This window comes from Mercurialis annua, linkage group LG2 (assembly GCF_937616625.2).
Source record: "Mercurialis annua linkage group LG2, ddMerAnnu1.2, whole genome shotgun sequence".
In the NCBI taxonomy this organism is placed as follows: domain Eukaryota; kingdom Viridiplantae; phylum Streptophyta; class Magnoliopsida; order Malpighiales; family Euphorbiaceae; genus Mercurialis; species Mercurialis annua.
This window is the reverse complement of record NC_065571.1, coordinates 16,214,107-16,230,676: the sequence shown is the minus strand read 5'-3', so window position 1 is coordinate 16,230,676 and position 16,570 is coordinate 16,214,107. Positions and strand designations below refer to the sequence as shown.

Sequence of the window (16,570 nt, the reverse complement as noted above, 5' to 3'; positions counted from 1 at the left end):
CGTACAAGTAATGTCTCCAGATTTTTAATGCAAAGATTACTAATTCCAAGTCATGAGTAGGATAGTTCACTTCATGCTTTTTTCAGTTGGCGAGAAGCATAAGCTATTACTCGTCCATGTTGCATTAAAACACATCCTAAACCAACCCTTGAAGCATCACAGTAAACAGTGAATCCTTCAATATCTTCTGGTAATGCTGGCACTGGAGCTGTCGTTAGACACTCCTTCAGTTTCTGAAAACTGTTATCGCATTTCTCTGTCCATTCGTACTTTGCATTTTTCTGAGTTAACTTCGTCAATTGTGCAGAGATTTTTGAGAAATCTTGCACAAATATTCTGTAGTATCCTGCTAAACCAAGGAAACTACGAATTTTAGTCACCGAAGTTGGTCGTTTCCATTCCACAACCGCTTCAATCTTCTTTGGATCTACTTTGATTCCACTTTGAGACACAACATATCCCAAAAATGCCACTTCTTCTAACCAAAATTCACACTTTGAAAACTTGGCGTACAATTGATGCTCCCTCAATTTCTGAAGAACTAGGCGCAAATGATGTGCATGCTCCTCCTCCGTACTCCAGTAGATCAAAATATCATCAATGAAAACAATTACAAACTGATCCAAGAATGGTTTGAATATCCTATTCATCAAATCCATGAAAGTTGTCGATGCGTTCGTCAATCCAAATGACATAACTAGGAACTCGTAGTGACCATACCGAGTCCTAAAGGCAGTTTTCGAAACATCATCCTCTCGGATCTTTAACTGATGATATCCTGATCGCAAGTCAATCTTAGAAAAGTACCTTGCTCCTTGCAGTTGATCGAACAAATCATCAATCCTTGGCAATACTTGTTCTTGATTGTAACTTTGTTCAGCTGTCTGTAGTCTATACAGAGCCGAAACGATCTGTCCTTCTTTTTAACAAATAAAACAGGTGCTCCCCATGGTGAAACATTCGGTATGATAAAACCACAATTAAGTAGTTCCTCTAGTTGATCTTTCAGTTCCTTTAACTCTGTTGGCGCCATCCGATAAGGAGGTATTGATAACGGTTTGGTACCAGGAGCTAACTCAATACAGAACTCTATCTCCCTATCTGGTGGTAATCCTGGTAATTCGTCTGGAAAAACATATGGATACTCCATTACCACCGATACATTCTGTAAAGTTCCTTGAGCTTTCTCTGCAACCAACACAATAGCTAAGAATGCTTGACATCCTTTTCTCATCATTCGTTGAGCTTTCATAGCTGATATTATGCTAGCAGTGGATTTCAATTTTTCACTTTGAATTGAAACCATCTCAATTCCAGGAGTATTAAATGTCACTAACTTCTCGCGACAATCCACACTCGCATAATGTCGAGCTAACCAATCCATGCCTAATATAACATCAAATGCTAGTACTTCTAGCAGAAATCGCATGTAAACGCACTTTGTGCAGCCAAATAACCGATCCAAATGAAACCCTAAGAGAAACCCCATTTGGTTAATTGTGGTTAATACCACAGTACATGCTCTCTCGTTTAACATAGGATGAAATGTGAACTCATGTTATCACAATCATCTTATCTCTGTGTAAGGTTTGTTGGGCCGTAAACTGAATTACTGGCTCACCAGGATAACCCGTTAGGTCTAGGCCGCTTTGCAAGCATCTGGCCAAAGAACCCAACTACTATACAATGCAATGATTTATTAATACCGGTGATCACACAGTTCAATTGTTGCTCAATAGATAGCACGTTCCAGTGGATCTATATATATTGGTTTCAAATCGACTCTATGCATTGCAATTTCAAACACATTTTTTAGTTATAAATGTTTCGGCATCAATATTCAAAAGTAAATATGCAAACTGACAAAACTGTTATCCACAAAACAGTTCTCGATCACCCTCTACTCTCCTGGTCCGGTAACTTGCTTGCTCGTCGGATCTAATTAGAAAACAATTATTAAACACAATTGCAAGATGAATTCTAACTCTAAAGAATAGACTATACTGACATTACTAGATATATAACATATCTAGTCTATATTCATTCTTAATCTCAACTCATAGTCCTCTAACTATTAATCACTTTAATTAATAGAGAATCTAATTAAAACGTCTCTAAGTTTTAATTAATCGAACTTCCTTAAACGTCCAAGTTTTTTTAGTCCTTATTGAACGTACCGTTCAAAATTGTTCAAAACTCGTCGGTTCGGAACCCGACGTGCGAAAGAACGTCGGAAACGCGCGCTGGCGCGAGGCCCTGTGCGCCCGCACAGTGTCCCTGTGCGCCCGCACAGGTGACTGTGCGGTCGCACAGTCTCTAAGAGACTGTGCGCTCGCACAGTGGCTGTGCCGCACAGCCATGGGAACTCCATTCCCGGGCCGATTTCTGTCGAGCTACACCCATTTTTCGATCCAAAACGCATATACAAACACCAATCTATCCATTTTCACTATCGGAACGTAAAATTATTACGTATACGTTCGATTCGATACGGTAACCGTTATATATTCGAATATAATCCATTTTCTATATATCCAAATTCAAAATAACGTTTATAATTTCGATTATTAATGGATTACCGAAGAAATTTGAGTTAGAAACGAGAAATCGGATCGAAATCGTCGAACCTACCGTAACCGTCGCAATCGATGTTCTCTGTATTTAAAAACCTAAGGTTTTTGATTTCTGGTGCAAATGAATCATTTCATTTGAAATGTTTGTATATATAGTTTGGCTAAAAGCCAAACTAGTCCCTAGGTATTCACGCGTTATTTTAACCCAAATTCTTAAATACTCGTCCGTAACTAAAACGGACAACGAACTCCAAATTTTATGAAATTTTAACCACGAATCCCATAATTTGTAATTAGAATAAAAACATAATTTTTATTCTCACGGGACTTATATTTTATCTTTAATAATTCATTAAAGATTTATTAGGGCTAAATTAGACCCACTTAATAAAATTTCTATCTCCAAATTTTATAAAATTTTAGGGGTAACTTTCTAAAAATATTTCGTGAATATTAACTCCAACAATATTCACACGGGACTTATAAATTATCCTATTTTAATTTATAAGCATTTCTTAATTCCCGTTAGTTAAAATATAAATATTCAAATTTTATATTTTAACTTTTATAACTATTTTATATTTCCGGAGATACTATAAATTAATTTTATCCTTAAATTTAATTTACGTTCTCCCGATCCTATAAATTATTTCTTACGTGGAATAATAATTTAATCCTTTAATTTTACAGGGTATTACATATTTTTATACGTCTCAAAAACTTATCGAAAATTTTAATACATGCTTTACATATATATTTACTATATACATTTTTTTAGATGTAGTAAATTGAAGTTTAATTAATTGAATTAATTAAATTTTTTAATTGTTATTTTTTTTATTTTTATCAATTTAATTGAATCAAATGATGTATATTTGATACATACAAAAGGTATTTGAAAAATATATTTGATGCATGTCCGATACATATTTGATACATCTCTGATACATATATAGTACATAATTGATACGTATTCGTTGTTCGAAACTTTTTCCGTACTTTATTTCTTTTTTTTAAGTTATATTACTAATATTTTTATACATCTTAGACACTTATCAAAAAATTTAATATATATATTTTATATATATTTTGTATATATATTTGATATATCCATAATAAATAATTTAATTATATATACGATAGATATATTTTAAAAATGTATTAGATAGATAAACCGTTTATACAAAATTTATACATAATATATACATTTTTAAATATACTTAGTAAATACATATTTTATGCATAATAAATATATTTTTAATGCATCAAATCCGTGTTTTGGTCTGCAAAAATAATGTGCTCGATAAATAATTTAAAAATTACTTTTTTAAATTATACTTCTTCCGTCCTATAAAGATAGAAAAAATATGTTTTCATAAAAATTAAGTAATTTTATCTTAAATTAACAATAAAGGCGGCTACATTTTCTATTTTTATAGAATAAAAAAATTGTCTATCTTTTCTATTTTTATGAGACGGAAGAAGTATTATTATTTGTATATTCTTATATTTTTAAATTTTAATATATTTATATTTTAAAATTAAGATAACATTATTATTAAATTTAAATAAGTAAATAAATAGATAAACTGAAAAAAAAAAAAGATTAGGTAAACCGTTTGTTTTAAATATTAGATAAAATTAAATATAAAATAAGCAAATAAATAAAAAAATGTTTGTTTTATTAAAGTAAAAAAAAATTAAAAAAATAAGTTAAACTATATTTTTAATTGTATCATTTTTGTATGTGTGTGTTTTTATATTAATAAAATTAAAATATTTATATTTTTAAATTTAAGATTGATATTAATATTAGTATTTTAAATTTTAAATTTCAAATTTCAAATATTAAATAAGTATATGTATAAATATATTTTTTGTTTTATTAAAAAAAATAAGTGTAAACTGACGCGCGGGTTAGTGAGGCTGGTGCATAAGCAGAGCTGGTGTGACGCGCGGGTTAGTGAGGCTGGTGCATAAGCAGAGCCGGTGCACCAGCAAACGCGCCTGCTGACGTAATGATGATGGCATGGTACTATGTATTAATTGTAAAATTTTGGAGGGAAAAAAAATACTCATGTAATATTTGATGAAAAATGTACCGCGTGTAAAAGTCACCATTTTTTTATATACTGTTTTATAGAGATTTTTTTTGGAGCCTTTGACTATTTTTTATTATTTAACATACTAATACTATGTTATTGTTTATGTGATATACAATTCTCGTTTTTAGTATATTCATCATAAAAGTATTTTTTTTGAATGGAATCATAAAAATACTTGTTACTAATGGAATTGCATATATAATTATTTAATATATTAATTTTTTAAAATCGGTTCAATCTTGATTCAACTCCAGTAAACCTTTAATCATTCATCCTTTGTCCTCCCTGATGATGGCGGATTCAAAAAAATAATTCATGTGGGACAATTTTTAGTCGAATGATACGTTGTTCGACTATTTTTTTTATGCCAAACGACATACTGATTGACTTTTTTCATAAAACGTTTTTAGATTGGATGCCATATTTTTTAGACTGAAAATATTTTTGACTTTTTTAGACCAACAACATCGTTTTTTGGCTCAAAAAATTTCAAAAAATAATTAATTAGGTCACTTTAAAATGATTGTTCGTATTCATCAATCTCTAGTATTCCAAAACCCACCGTAATTCCACTTCTGCTCAATGGTTTAATGGCCGGGTCGGGTTTGAAAAATAGTAAAACTCAATTGTACAAAAAAAGAAAGAGTAATACCAACGAGATATAGCTCAAATGGTATAAGCACTGTCAGCAAACTGCTAGGTCGTGGGTTCGATTCCTCCCACAAGCGCTCCCCCTCCCCAATTATCAAAAAAGAAAGAAAGAGTAATTCACTATGTCTCCGGATCAATGAACCCACAATTGTGGTTTTTACTATGTTGATGTTAAAAAGAAAGAGTAGAATGAATAACATTCATGTATTCATATAGTTGGTGACTGGGTCTTCGGTTACAGCAGGAATGTCGGTCGTTGCTCGGTTCTTCAAGCGGAGCTCTGGGGTGCGTTGGTTGGTCTTGAGATAGCTTGGAATAAAGGCTACAAGAAGATTATTTTAGAAATGGATAGTAAGACAGGTGTTGAAGCCATTTTGTGCAAAGACTTAAGAGCTACTGCTAACCTTAGCATCCTAGCTGCCATTGGGGACTTACTCGACAGAGATTGGCAAGTTATCGTTAAACACACTTATAGAGAAGGTAATAGGTGTGCTGATTGGATGGCTAGTTACAGGTTCACTCACGACATCGGCACTGTTGTGCACGTCCAACCTCCGAATGGAGTCCGGAATCTCATCTTCGAAGATCTTTTGGGAGTTTCTTTTTCCCGTATGTGTAGGCGTGTTTAGTTTTTCTGGCTTTGGCCATTCTTTTTAGATCAAAAAAAATATAGTTGGACTATATTAATTGACCCAATGTTTTAAAATCCGGATCGTTGACAGAACCGGTATAGCTAACGGTTTAAAGTTCAACCGGTTGAACCACTGGTCCAACCGTTTTTAAAATCGAGCATCCAATATTTTATAAAGTTTTAAAATTCACATTTGTTCTGTATTTTATTACCTGTTACCATTTGTAAGATGAGTTCTTTTTGAAGTCTACAAAAATAAAGACCCAAATACAAAAAGCCCAAACTAAAAACATATAAAATTGTTTAAGATTAGGGTTTTCATTCTCTTAAAGGTCTCTTCTTAGTTCTCTCACATAGGCATTCTATACCGTTTTCTTTATTCTTGTTTCTGAATAACAATCAAATTCTAAATACTATCACCAATTTTTATTAAATAAATATCCATCATCATAAAAAACAAGATGAATATATCAAGAGTAAGTAATGATATAATTTGTTGGTCTTCATTGCACTTTGAAGATGCAACTGCCTAAAGTCTTCTCAAGTAGAAGAGCTTACGTCATAATTTGTGCTAGCGGGGGCCTGCGTTCGCGCGGCCCCTCTTAATGCTTGATTTTAAATTTTCTTTGTTTATGATGAATCGCAGTTTTAAGGCTGAACAGCCTGTTTCTCTATGCTAAAAACCAAAAGAATACTTACTGAATAACATCTCTCAGTGAAAATATGTAGATGTCATAATTTTACAGTATTTTATATTACGTTCGGTTAAACTGAGAGATTATACCAATCTATGTTGAGCAAATGGTATTTGGTTGATTTAATTTGATGTATTTTTCTTTGATAACCGATTTAATTAAAAACTAAATAACCTAAATTAATCGAGTTAACAAATTTAAACTAATGAAAGGAATTAAAATATAAGCTCAAACCGATCAAATTAGGCGATTTATTTACCAATTAATTTGGTAAATGGTTAAAACTTAAAAGTATAAAAAATACACATAGAAAATTTGATTACTTCAGTATTTCAGTTAACCTCATTTTTAACCATAGCAAAACTAAATTTTTTATTGACCGAAGCAATCAAATAAACTAAATAACTCATTTTAAAAAAAAAGACTGATTGAAGCAAAAATAATTTTCTGAACTTAACCCAAATAGATGGGTTAATTCAATCCAAATTTTTTTCTCAAATCACCCCTACTAAAATCTAGACAAAAATCCTGTTTTTAAAATATTATTGTATTCCTTTCAAAAAAAAATAAAAATATTATTGCATTTCTCATAGAAATAAAATGGCGCCTGCATAATAAATTGAATCAGGAAATGCTGTGTTTGATTTTAATAATTCATTTGATATAATTACTTAAAAAAACATTAGCAAATGAATAAATAAATTAAATATAATTATATTAATTTATGAATAAATTCTGTATAATTTTATAAGATTTATTTGACTAAATGCACTATTAATTTCTTTTAATTTTATTTCAATTTTGTCTGCCAGTTTTGATGTATACTTCCATTTGGAGATTAAGCATTGAATCGCAGATGCAAGGATATGAAATTCATGAATAACAAGTCTAGTATGTAACTAACTACCATAAAATGTCAGCAGCGATTAGCTGTTGACTGTTGCAGATCAGATTTAATTTCCCACATCGACTTTGAAAGCTCAAACCAATTGTTTCTATTGTTTAAATTAGCTGGCAGAACACTCTTGAAGATCTCATGCAGCCATGCGGTAAGCACACAGCGAACTATTCTTTCGCCTATAATGGCATACACTCATTTTTGTAAGGGTCTCTCCTGTATTGGAGGACACCCATTATCAAATCAAGTATAAGTTTCATTTTTGTAAGGGTCTCTCCTGTATAGGAGGGCACCCTTTATCAAATCAAGTATAAGTTTCATTTTTCGTATAACTATCGACTGTCTCTTGCTCGCTCACTAACTCAGTTTACAGTCATTTATTTTTGTTTTAATAATTAAATCAGCGTATCATTAGTGAACAAGTAATTTTCCAGTCTTTTAATGCCTTCAGAGAACAAAGAAAGCTTTGATGAGGCTGAAGCAGAATGAACGAGACTTGCCGGAAATGATTTATCACATCGCACCGTGGATTTGATGTTCGATGTTGTTTCTGTTTTGATTCATATGATGTGGGTTTCTTGCTGCCAAAGCTCCATGTAGCGTCACAAGCTTGCTGTACGCACATTCATACAGACTGAGAGATGCATACCACAATATTCAGCAACTCGATGCGGTGTCTCCCGTTCCTAATGCCTTCAAAATATATCTCAATATTCTTATGTTTCTATATAAGAATTAAGTCCAGGTAGAGCACTTGATGAAATCTGTTAAATCTTTTTCTTACATGCTCTTCCGAGCATAGTTGGATGGTTATTAACCGTGGTTCAACCGCGAACTAGAAGCTAGTCCAATTCGATTCTTTATAAAAATAAAAAAAGGTAGCTCCACAACTTTGAACCAAAAATCACAAAAAACGTTTAAACCATGAGAACCAGCTGGTTTTCATTATCGACGGCCATCGGTCCGGTTTCTCGAACACTTAGTTGAATAAATTTCCACCGCTGGGAATTCATGATCATGAATAAAGGACACAAAAATAAACATAATTTATATTAATCAAAGTAGCTATTCTCTGTCCCTTGGATAATGCAGTGTTCATGCAACTATGCAAGAACTGTTTGCTATCTAATAAATTCACAAAAAGAGACAGACCAAGTTCCAGATTTTGTGTTCAGTTTCATTCTATTGTTGAAATGACTCATACTGGTAAAGAGATGAGATGATAGAATTACAGCTATAAAATCCCACATTGAAAACCAACGAAACAGTGACTGGTAAGAGTGCCTATAAAACTAAAATTGCAATGAGTTAGTGAGCATACCTTTCTCGGCCTTTTGGCTAAGATCAAGTGTAGTATCTGTTCTTATCAGTTTAATATCTGATATGTGAGTCAATGACTCACACGATATTAAATTCATTTTTCTAGGGGGAGAACTCATCACAATAGCTTGCTATTGGAGTTCCTCATGTGTCGCTTGTGTGTTGCACTACCGCACAAGCCTGGCTCACCCCACCAAATCAAGTTAAATAATCTCCATAATTTGTATGACTTCTGTGATGGAGTGTTGTCTCTATTATAAAGAAAAATGTGTGTTCAATTTAACTAACCTAGGCAAACTAATTTAGGTAGTACGTTTAAATTTAAGACGGGCTAACAGCAATAGTTATGGGACCGTTCTCCTTTTTCTTATTCGATTCTTGCAAGAATAGTTATATGATGAGCAGCTAATTTCTGTAGCCATATTATAGCAAATGGTGGACTCAATCATTTTCTGTCTCTCAAATGTTGCTTTTGGTCATCTGTCAGGCTTTAGAGCGTATGAATCCATTGTGTAGTTGAATGAGACAGCAGGCGGGTTACACGTTCATCTAGAAATCTTTCTTTTTGAAAACAGTAGCCACAATGTACTTCACTGGGGATGCCAAACTGTGGTTCTTTGTTCTCGGACCCGATGTGATAGAATACTAGTGAATAGAAGAGGATAGAAGATGTGTAGGAGCGTAAACGACTTGAACAACTAGCAAGTTGTACAGAATCAACAGGATCGGTTTAGGAAATTTAAGTTGAATTCGAACTATTCGAATTTAATTTCCAGCCTAATTCAAGTATTAATTAAAGAGCCTTAAACTTATTTTTCAGAAAAAGTATAATTTGAACCTTAAAAATAAAGTTCTTTCAAAAAAGTCCATATAAAGTTATTAAAAAATTGAAATATATTTTAAAAGAATTTTAAATTGCTTATCAAACCATAATATTTGAATAAATATTTTAATTATTTAAAATAAGAATAAAAAATATCAAAATAAATTTAAAAACATAAAAAAATTAATTAAGTTAATGTAATTTTGTTCATATAAATTTTACAATTTATTTATTTATTTTGTTTAGTTTAAAATTTAAAACTTTTATGACTCAAAATCATGTCGTATTAAAAACATATTGCACTATATATAATTTGTAAATATAATTAAAGAACAACACATTTGTGATTCATTTTTTAAATATAATTGAATTTAATTTTGAATTTTCATTAAACATATTTTAAAATAACTATATAATTATTATGATTTATCAAATCATTATATGTGCAGACACCTATTTTCGTACAGGTGGAAAAGTGATAAGGTAATGAAGCTACCAATGATAATTTCAAAGACACCCGTTCGGGTGACGAGTTAGCGATTCGCTTGTCAGAATTCAACTGGACTAGATTGATGCACAACGACAAACTTGAAGGACTGGAGCGCAATTGTTGCAAATAATAACACATGAATTCCAAAAAGATTATGATAGAATTCTAAAGAATTAGACTAATTATCATTCCGTACAACAAGTTATGTCAGGTGTGACGGATTAAATTGCGCAAAACCTAACCCTAGCGGCCCTAAAAGTCCTTTTTGACACTTTTAGGGACGAAAACAATCACTTTATCACTGCTTTTCATGCACAAATTGTACATTCCAAAAATAATAATCATATAACCTAAAATAGGATTTTAATCTAATCTAGACAATAACCTAACTCGAACCTCTTCAGATACCACCTTAACACAATAATTAATGGGGGCACAAAAACACCAAAACCCTAGCTTGCACACACAAACCCCAATTTTCAGCCACCTTACACACAATTTCCACCCACTAAATACGAATCAAATCAAGCTCTTACGATTTAGATTTTTAAAGATTTATTACTGCACAACGATTTATAGTGAATTCTACATCCAAATCACCAGAAAACGACCTCAGGTCTCAAAACGGTACTTCTAAAGACCCTAATCAGTCCTTATAATACATATCTATTGTCATTTATGCATTTATGTTTTATTAAAATTTATTAGTATGCATGATTAGATTTTTTAGCGTTCTTGAATAATTTGCCATGTTTTGCCATGATTGTCATTGATTTCGCTTCCAAATCCATATTTAGGGTGTTTTTATATGTTATTTTGATTTAATGTTGATTCCGGAAGTCTAATTGTGTGTTTTTTCATCGTTTTGCATATTTTTTGGTCGAGATCCGAACCCAAGTGAGCCCCGGAGTTCTGGCGCCATAGCCATTTTGTTGTGGCTCCACCGCCACCAGATAAATTGGCGGCATGGTCCCTGCTTTGCTAGCTCTCCAGATCATTGATCTTGAACCTTGTTTTTATGGTTCCAAGTTCATTCGAAGTCGGAATCACCCCTATCGAACCATAAAACATGTAATTAGTTGTATGTTTATTTTTGTAACTTTCTAAACCCATCCTAGTCAGCATGTCGCTACCACATTAGCTATGGCACCATATGCCATTGTCATTAATGGTATCATGGGCCTCGATGTCAAATCTATGATCTAGCAACTTCACTTGGCGTTTTCTACTTCGTTCGGACTCGGGATCGACTCCAGTTTTATCCAATGGACTCATGTCGACTAGAGGAACAAGTTTCGTGTGTGACCAGATCCCGATTTTGAATGTATTGGCCGATAAATGATAGATGACCACAAGACATCCAGAAAGAGGTTTAAAAGTATCTAACTTTGTATATCAACTACTATTTTGAGTATGTTGTTAATTTTTATCACTTTTAATGCATGTTCATATCCATTATGAGCATGATTAATTAGACAATCATGTTAATTTAAGTCCAAAATTAATCAAATCATATAGAAACCCTTGGATTGTCATGAAATCTGTAATTTAATGGTTGCATAGGCTTTCAAGATGGTAAATAATAAAATCAACCTCACTTCTACATCCAGTTTAGCTAGGCTTTATGCATGTAATTTGAATAAAATCTGTTTTTATTTGTTATGTGTTAGAAAATTCTAAAGATTAGATGCTTGTTTAGGAATATTTGCTTTGCGCTCACCATGGCAATCCAAGTCGAGTCAAATGCATTAATGTATGTTTACTTTTATTTCTGCTTATACTTTTTAGTTATTTATTTTTCAGAATTTACTTCCAGACGCCCTATTTTGATGCGATTGCTATTTTCTGTATAACATGAATTATTTTACTTGGACTATGCCTGATAGATCGAAAAATTAATTAAGTACAAGAATTAATTATATTCATAAATTCGAATTTTTTGGTTCGATGCACGACGTCCTATGCATCCATAAGTGGGAGGGACGTCCGATAAGTAGAAAAGATATTTCCTAAATTAGCTGGATGGAGACTACATTTTTACTATGGGTGCCATAAGCATGAGCGAGTTGGGTCCTAAAAACATCAATTGCTCATAATATGTAAACTGTAAAATTTTATTTGGACTTTTTCATGATTTTATGATTTTATTTGAAAGAAAAATAAATTCCTAGGTGAAATTAAGTTTTAAGTTTGACAAAATGACGCATTAAGCAAAAAAAAAAAAGAGAATAACATTTAATTAAATTAAACATAAGAGAGCAAACAATTGACTTTTTTTAAGTCGTGAAGGAACTAAGTAATCTATATCTACATCTATACCATACTATAATTTTGAGCTTCCAAAAAACTTTTAACACAAATGTAACAAATGACACTTTATTATTTTGACGCATGGACTTGTGGACTTGTAAAATTTCAAAAAGCTTAGGCACTCTGTTGTGCTCCTTTAACTGCTATTTCTTCAGAGTAATTGTTAGTATTCATTAAAAAGATGTTACACACTCTTCATTGACATCTGAAAAGCAAACGTTACATTCGCGCCTTCCAGTGGCGTAGCCAGAAATCGATATTAAGAGGGGCAAAATAGAAAAAATATTCATATGATATATATAGTTTAATTTTTTTTATATAATTAAGGGGGTCAATATGTATTAATTATCTAAATAACACGTTAAATTTTAAAAAAATTATTTGAGAAATTTGTAATTTTGGAAAAATAAAAGGGGCAAATGCCCCTCTTATCCATAACGTGGCTCCGCCACTGGCGCCTTCATCCGAACAAAAACGCCTCTCCAGCAAACCTTACGTTTGCTCCTTCATATGAACTAATACTTCTCTTCAATGAAAGCGGCAGTGGTATTTAAACACATCTTTAATCTTCCAAACATCCAAACAGATTCATCTTCAATCTTCCTCACAATTCAGCTTTAACAACCAATTACGGAGAATCTAAATCTCGGCAACTCAGGTGAGACTATTTAATTATTAATCTTTGAGATTTTTGTTGTGCTAATGTCCCAATGTTTCTAAATTAATCTTTTGATTTTGTTTAATTATGTCTGCGATGTTGATGTATTTCCATTTGGATATTAAGCATTGAGTCGCAAATACAAGGATATGAAATTCATGTCAGCGATAGGCTGTTGTAGTCTTGTAGATCAGATTTAATTTCCCACATCGACTTTAAAAGCTCAAACCAATTGTTTCTATTGTTTAAAATAGCTGGCAGAACACTCCTATAGATCTCATGCAGCCATGCGGTAAGCACACAGCGAACTATTCTTTCGCCTTTTACTAAAGAATACCGTGTGCCTGCCGCCTATAATGGCATACACTCATTTTTGTAAGGGTCCCTCCTTTACTGGAGGACACCCTTTATCAAATCAAGTATAAGTTTCTTTTACTTTTGTTTTAATTAAATCATCTAATCATTAGTGAACTGGTATTAAAGGCAGATACTAATTTTCCAGCTCTTATATATTTACGTTGTTTTGCAAGTGGTGGCTAATGGCCTCTTCGAAGAGGAAATGAATTCATTATGAAGAGGAAATGGATGATAATTTGTTTGTGTTGTCTTTTAATGCCTTAGAGAACAAAGAAAGGTTTGATAAGGCCGAAGCAGAATGACCGGAGATGATTTATCACATTTTCTGCATCGCACTGTGGCTTTGATGTTCGATGTTGTTCCTGTTTTGATTCATATAATGTGGATTTCTTGCTGCCAAAGCTCCATGTAGTGTCACAAGCTTACTGTACGCACATTCATACAGACTGAGAGATAATATTCAGCAACTCGACGAGGTGTCTCCCGTTCTTTTGCAGAGGTAGACTGGATAATAGAACTTGTTAATGCCCTCAAAATATATCTCAATATTGTCATCATGTTTTCATATAAGAGTTAAGTCTTGGTAGAGCACTTAATGGATTCTGTTAAATCTTTTTCTTACATGCTCTTTCGAGCAGAGCATACAGTCAAATCGGGGGAGTACATTCCATTTTCACTGTAAGTTAGATCGGTTATTAACCTTGGTTCAACCGTGAACTAGAGGCGAGTCCAATTCGATTCATTATAAAAATAAAAAAGGTAGCCCCACTGCTTTGAACCAAAAATTCACACAAAACGGTTAAACTGTGAAAACCAGCGCGTTTTCATTATCGACGGCCATTGTTATGGTTTTTGAAACACTTAGTTGAATAAATTTCCGCCTGTGGGAATCCATGATCATGAATAAAGGACACAAAAATAAACATACTTAATTAATATCAATTAAAGTAGCTAGTCTCTCTCCTTTGGATAAAGCAGTGTTCATGTAAGAACTGTTTGCTATCTATTAAATTCACAAAAAGAAATAGACCAAGTTCCAGATTTTGTGTTCAGTTTCATTCTATTGTTGAAATGATTCATACTGGTAAAGAGATGAGATGACAGAAAAATTATAGCTATAAAATCCCACATTGAAAGCCAACGAAACAGTGACTGGTAAGAGCGCCTATAAAACTAAAATTGCAATGATGTAGTGAGCATACCTTTCTCGGCCTTTTGGCTAAGATCAAGTGTAGTATCTGTTCTTATCAGTTTAATATCTGATAGTGAGTCATTGACTCACATGATATTAAATTCATTTTTCTAGGGGGAGAACTCATCACAATAGCTTGCTATTGGAGTTCGCATGTGTCGCTTGTGTGTTGCACTACTGCACTAGCCTGGCTCACCCCACCAAATCGAGTAAAATGATTTACTTGTTCAATTCTCCATTATTTGTATATGCCTTCTGTGATCCAGTGTTGTCTCCGTTATAAAAAAAAATGTATCTTCAATTTAACTAACCTAGGCAAATTAATTTATTGTATTAATTAGGTTTTCATTAAGAAACTTTATAATTGTAAATTTAAGACAGCACACTCCTGCTAACAGCAGTAGTCATGGGAACATTTTTCTTTTTTTTATTCTATTCTTGCAAGAATCGTTATATGATGAGCAGCTCAATTCTGTGGCCATATTATAGCAAATGGTGGACTCAATCATTTTCTATCTCACTCTCAAAATCAATAGTGAAGAGAAGAAGAGGTGTAGGTGCATAAACGACTTGAACAACTCGCGAATTCTACGGAATCAGCAGCATCAGTTTAAAAAATATAAGTTGAATTCAAACTATTCGAATTTAATTTCCAGCCGAACTCAAGTATTAATTAAAGAGCCTTATACTCATTTTTCAAAAATAAAGTTTAATTTGAACCTTGAATTTGTTTTTCTTTCAATAAAGTCCATATAAAGTTACTAAAATCAAATATCAGATATGCCCTTACTTTGAAGTTAGGGAATGGAGAAAAATTCTTTTTCTGGCATGATCCATGGCCAAATGGGAAGATCCTTGCTGAGAGATTTTCAGAAGTTATGATAAAAGGCTCAGTTTGGAAGAATAACAACTAGTGCTTACCAGACCCTATGGATGAATATACTCTTAATGATTGGAATTTTGTAAAGGATAACTTTAAAGTTGATTCTAAGACTGAAGATAAAGTCCTATGGAAAACTAGAAGAGATGGCATCTTCTCAATTAGCATTCTTTGGAAGAGTTTGAATCCACAGTAAGAAAAAGTGGTTTGGGCTCCTCTCATTTGGTATCCAGGTCACATTTCAAGATTTTCCTTCAGGTTGATGACAAAAGATAAGTTGAAGATTTGGAATGTGGTTAATTTTGATATTTGCAGTTTCTGCAATGCTCGTGTTGAAAACATCAGACGCTTTTTTTTTTACTGTATATTCTCTAAAGAGGGTTGGAAGAAGACTTTGGAGTATTTGAAAATCAGTAGACAGGCATATTCATGGGACATAAGTGAAATTTTTTTTTTCTAAGAAGGGCCAATGGAAGATCTAAAGAAGCTAAGTGCAGAAGAATGATGTTTGCAGCTGCTGTTTATCACATCGGGAGAGCAATAAATTCTCTGGTTTTTAAGCAGGAGCCGATGCAGATTAATGGTTTAGTCAATTGTATTATTTTTGATGTGCATGGCAGATGTTTTGGTAAATAGTCTGGATTTTTTTTATGTTGAGTTAGCTGTTTTGCTGGGTTTGTAGTTTGCTTCCTCAGAACTTGCTCTGCTAAGTTGAAATTCATTTGCTCTGCAAAGCTAAGGATGTTTTATGGTCTATAGCATATCTGCTCTTTTGGTGATTTATAAAAAAAATAAAAAAAATTTAAAAGAATTTCAAATTGTTTATTAAACCATAATAATTTTTAATAAATATGTTAATTATTTAAAATAAAAATATATCAAAATAAATTTAAAAACATTAAAAAATTAATTTAGTTTCATGTAATTTAGTTCATATAAAAAACTAATGTTTAATTTATTTTGTTCAGTTTAAAATTTAGAATTTGT

General features: G+C 32.4%; 1 long non-coding RNA gene and 4 other non-coding genes across 5 annotated transcripts; all 5 read left to right on the top strand.

The window, feature by feature from the left end:
* The first annotated feature begins 6,409 nt into the window (after nt 1-6,409).
* Nucleotides 6,410-6,563, top strand: LOC126670861 (U1 spliceosomal RNA). Its single transcript, XR_007638855.1, has one exon. It is a non-coding gene; the product is annotated as a U1 spliceosomal RNA (small nuclear RNA).
* Nucleotides 6,564-8,870: 2,307 nt separating this feature from the next.
* LOC126670870 (U2 spliceosomal RNA) lies at nt 8,871-9,067 on the top strand. Its single transcript, XR_007638862.1, has one exon. It is a non-coding gene; the product is annotated as a U2 spliceosomal RNA (small nuclear RNA).
* A 3,752-nt stretch (nt 9,068-12,819) lies between these two features.
* LOC126669734 (uncharacterized) lies at nt 12,820-14,187 on the top strand. Its single transcript, XR_007638543.2, has 2 exons — nt 12,820-13,154; nt 13,685-14,187. It is a non-coding gene; the product is annotated as an uncharacterized LOC126669734 (long non-coding RNA).
* On the top strand, nt 13,438-13,556 carry LOC126670885 (U5 spliceosomal RNA). The gene has a single exon (XR_007638874.1). It is a non-coding gene; the product is annotated as a U5 spliceosomal RNA (small nuclear RNA).
* Nucleotides 14,188-14,709: 522 nt separating the features above from the next.
* LOC126670869 (U2 spliceosomal RNA) lies at nt 14,710-14,904 on the top strand. Its single transcript, XR_007638861.1, has one exon. It is a non-coding gene; the product is annotated as a U2 spliceosomal RNA (small nuclear RNA).
* Nucleotides 14,905-16,570: the final 1,666 nt, after the last annotated feature.